This window comes from Palaemon carinicauda, chromosome 13, assembly GCF_036898095.1.
Source record: "Palaemon carinicauda isolate YSFRI2023 chromosome 13, ASM3689809v2, whole genome shotgun sequence".
Taxonomy (NCBI): domain Eukaryota; kingdom Metazoa; phylum Arthropoda; class Malacostraca; order Decapoda; family Palaemonidae; genus Palaemon; species Palaemon carinicauda.
The window spans coordinates 61,030,194-61,035,193 of NC_090737.1; positions in this window are offsets into that span (position 1 = coordinate 61,030,194).

Consider the following 5,000-nt stretch of genomic DNA (forward strand, 5'->3'; position numbering starts at 1 on the left):
TCAACCTCTTTATCTACAACATCATTTTTAAATGGATTTAACCTGTAAGGGGATTGTTTTACCGGAGTTGCGTTACCCATATCTACATCATGTTCACGGACATTGGTCTGTCCGGGAACATCCGAAAATAAATCCTTATAACTAAAAACTAACTTTTTCAAAGATCCCTTTTCTACTAGATTTAAATGTGAAACCATTTCTGAAAAATGTTCTAAAGAATGTTCATTATCATTAGGCTATTCGGCACCATCAAAACAATTATCATAAAAATTATTCACATATGGAAAGGAAAAAGAATTAATACCATTACACTTTGTAGTATCACCAATTAATGTCACGGGAATAACTTTGTCACGACCTTTATAAGCTTTTAACATATTTATGCGACACAGCTGATAGGGTCTCCTCCTTTCAGAAGTATCAACTAAATAATTAACATCACTTAATTTCTTTAGAGTTTTCCACGGTCCTGAAAATGCAGCTTTTAAAGGGTTTCCTGGAATGGGAAGCAATACCAACACATTATCACCCCCTACAAAATTACGCTCATTAGTATTTCTGTCCAAAAAGTATTTCATTTTCTTTTGGCAACACAATAAATTTTCACCAGCAAACTTCCGAGCCTTCGTTAATTTCTCACCCAAATTACTAACATAATATAATAAATCTATATCAGGGGCGTCCCCCTCCCAAGATTCCCGAACCACATCCAATGGACCACGCACACAATGACCAAAACTAAGGCTGAAGGGTGAAAATCCTAAAGATCAACTCGGCAATGATCGAAAGGCAAATAATAAATAAGGTAGTTCCTTATCCCATTAGGAAGCATTAACCAAACAATATTTTTTTATCATAGACTTCATGGTTTGATGAAATCGTTCCAAAACACCTTGACTTTCAGAGTGGTACGGAGAAGAAGTCACATGTTTAATCTTTAACTCAGCCATCTTCTCCCTAAATAATTTACTCAGAAAATTAGACCCACAATCGGACTGAGTTACTTTGGGCATTCCGAACCTGGTGAAAAATTCAATTAATACTTCAACAATTTTAACAGTTTTTACATTTCATAGTGGTATTGCCACAGGATATCGAGACATCCTATCCATAATTGTTAAAATATACTGATTGCCACTAAGAGTTTTCGGCAGAGGACCAACCACGTCAATAATTACCTCCCTAAACGGTTAAGAAACAACAGGAATAGGATGTAATGGTGCCTTTGGACTTAGTTGATTAGGCTTCCCGACCTTTTGACATGCCTCACAACTATTTACAAATTTTTTAACATCATTTTTCATCTTAGGCCAAAAATAACTTTCACACACTTTAAGAGTGGTTTTAAAAACACCAAAATGACCAGCCAAACCATTTTCATGAGCCAATGTCATTAACTCCTTTCGATAAACAAATGGAACCATAATCTGTTTAACAATTTTACAACCTGTTTTAATGGCATCAAAAGGTCTACTTACTCTGTATAAAATATTATTAATAATCTTAAATCGAGGGACAGTCAAATCAGTAATTTCGCCAGACTCAATTGGCAGGTCTTTGAAATATGCTTTTTGAGCCATAATAAGTTCCTTAGTAGTCCAATTAACTTTATTATCCAACACACCACTATGTACAACTAAGCTATCAGTAAAATCTAAACTACTCAAATCAACATCAACTACCGACTCGGCCGAGTCAACACTACTAGCCTTCGATCGAGTGACTACAGATATTTCATTACTGGAATTTAACACAATTGGGAAAGTTTTATTTATTAGGGCGACATCATTCCCTAACACCAAATCCACATCTTTAATAGGAAATTCATCAATAATGGCCAGTTTCAAATAACCTGAAAAAGACGGGCATGATAAATAAAAACTCTCAACCGGGTAAGACCTGACCGTATCTGGAAAATCACTTAACAAAACATATTCCTTATTTGTACATTCTAAATCAATAGGTAAAGATTCTCTGAGAATTAAAGACTGAGCAGCCCCAGTGTCACGCAAAATTTCAACCTTTCTTTGCTCAGTCGAATTCCCAGAGCGAACAAAAACATTAGACAAAAATTCCCGAAAAGAGCCAGTGACTTATTGCCTAGTCATTGATTATTAGAGTTCTCAGCCACTGACTCGTTCTCATTCCTACAAATGGCCATTACCGGACGTCTTTCGGTCCCTTGTGACTTTTTAAATGCAAAACACATGCTCTTGACGTGTCCCTTCTTATAACAGAAGAAACAAGTAAAAGTTCTCAACTTCTCCGGGTTGTCTGTGGTCTGCTTATTATAACAGTTAACAGGAGTAGTACGAGAATCATAATTGTCATTAGGCCTGTTATACCTGTTCTTGTTACTATTCCCGTTAATTCTCACCCAACCAGACTTCTCATTTCTGGGTACCTCCCCTATCACATTTTTATGAGAGAGGAGATACTCATCACTTGCAATAGCCACCTCCTGCAAAGTTTCTAATTTTAACTCTTCGAGGTGTACCTTCACCTCATTAGGCACGGACCTTTTAAACTCCTCGATCAAAATCAATTCTTTTAATTTCTCAAAGTCTGTCACCTCCTTAGACTTTAACCAATCGCCAGCCAATTGCTCTTTAGCCATGGCAAACTCTACAAGAATCTGCCCTCTTTCCTTCCGTAAATTACGGAAGCGTTGTCGGTAAGCTTCCGGTACCAACTCATAAGCCTTCAAAACTATGGCCTTCACAGAATCATAATCTTAGGACAGATCTTCGTCCAAGGAAACGTAAACTTTCTGGGCCTTACCTAACAACTTACTCTGAATAAGAGTAGTACAATACTCCTTTGGCCACTCCAACCTTGAGGCTATCCTCTCAAAAAAAAACAAAAAACTCGGCCAAGTTGACTTCATGAAAATTTGGGACTAACTTAAGAGCTTCAGTTAGATTAATACAAGGCATTACAGACACATTATGTTGGGAAGAAAAAGAATCCCTATTACTCAATGCTTGCATAGCAAGTACCTGCTGTCTCTCTCTCTCTCTCTTTCCTCAGCCTTCAACCTTTGGAGATCTATTTCCATTTTTTTTTCAACTGAATCTGCCTATCTGAAATTTCTACTGACACCGTTTCCTCCCCCTGCCTAGTCTCTGGTTTACCTTCTGCCTCCATCACCTTAACCTTTTCATAAATATTAGGAAGCAACAAGCCCTTCCTAACAGACCCAGGATTTTCAATTTCTAAAAATTCTGCTACACATTCTAAATCAGGCTTATTCAAGTCTGCCAACCTGTCCTGCCACCCCTCTCCACTCAAGAGCTCCGAGATATTCAAATTAGTCATAGTAAATTAATTGCACACATGTAAATATATAAATGTATCTCACAAAATGTATCCAAAAAAAACCAATACACTGAACACCAATAACCACACAAATATCCTACCAAGGTCCAAAAAAAAAAAAAAAAAAAAAAAATTATAGACACTGATCAACACAAAAATATAGGAGAGAAGGTATTACTATGTTGCAAGCACCCCAAGAATCCACTCTATACACTCAAGTGACTACAGGATCCGAGAAATCCTGGCAAGGTCGCCAAATGTTATGGGCCAATCCTATCAAACATACACAAGTCTCTTAAAACACAAATAAAGTCACTAACGACCAAGTCCACAATAGGTGGAATGGCCGCAACTGAGTGTACAGAGATGGAATCAAGGAGGATATAAAATAAAACTGAAAATAAAACTTTAATATTTAATACAAACTTTTTAAAAGGAAATGACCACTGAGCCTCTTACAAAATACATTAAATAAACACAAAATCCAATCACACACTGAAAACGTCGAATAACAAACACTCTTACACCAAATTAAGACAGACTATGCAATTACACTTTAAAGAGAAGACCCTGAAAGTAATAGAATGTCGAAAAGTTAGAATAACCTAACTTATTACACACTAAATCACCAACAAAAATAAATTGCTTCCCCTCAGTGAGCTTAAAACAGTGGTAGTGGCAAACACAGACTTCAAATCACGGGTCGAGGGGATTCATATATATTCTTAAGACCTTACCAAACGTAAGAGAGGTCCCCTTGAATTAATAACCGGACCAAGGGCACAGACTGAAGAGTAAATCCATGGACACAGCTGTCCGACAGGTAATCAATCACTTTAGCGTCGCGAGACGATCAACAGACACGGACGTCCAACAAGAAATCACACCTTACCAGATGGCAGAGAGGTCCCCTTGGCTAAATCACTGAACCAAGTGTGAGGTTGAATAATCCATCAATCTCCCAAAGGAAGAAAGCAGCAGAAACTGAAGAAATGCAGATCTCATAATCCAAACTCAGTCAGTCAAGCACTCCCCTCCTCCTGGACATACACCGTCCAAGTCTCCTCCAACACCACCCGTGAAAATAAAACAAGCTCATTGTAATTAAAACTATACAACAAGTCGGGGAGGAGGAAAGAGGGTCATTACATTCCAAAAAAAAATAATTCCTGCCAAAGTGACTTAATCAAAACAAAATAATTTACGTTAAATTTAACACATACTGACAATATATATATATATATATATATATATATATATATATATATATATATATATATATATATATATATATATATATATATATATATATATATATATATATATATATATATATATATATATATATATATATATATATATATATATATATATATATATATATAAATATAAATATATATATATATATATATATATATATATATATATATATATATATATATATATATATATATATATATATACATATATATATATATATATATATATATATATATATATATATATATATATATATATATATATATATATATATATATATAGTATCAGACTATAGTATCACACCGGCCGGGATTTGACATGCGGTCACTGGCATACAGGTATTCTGGACCAGGGTTCAAATCCCGGCCGGTCTGATACTATAGTCTTTGAGTGATTTCGCCTGGGGCTCTGATCCTGAGGTC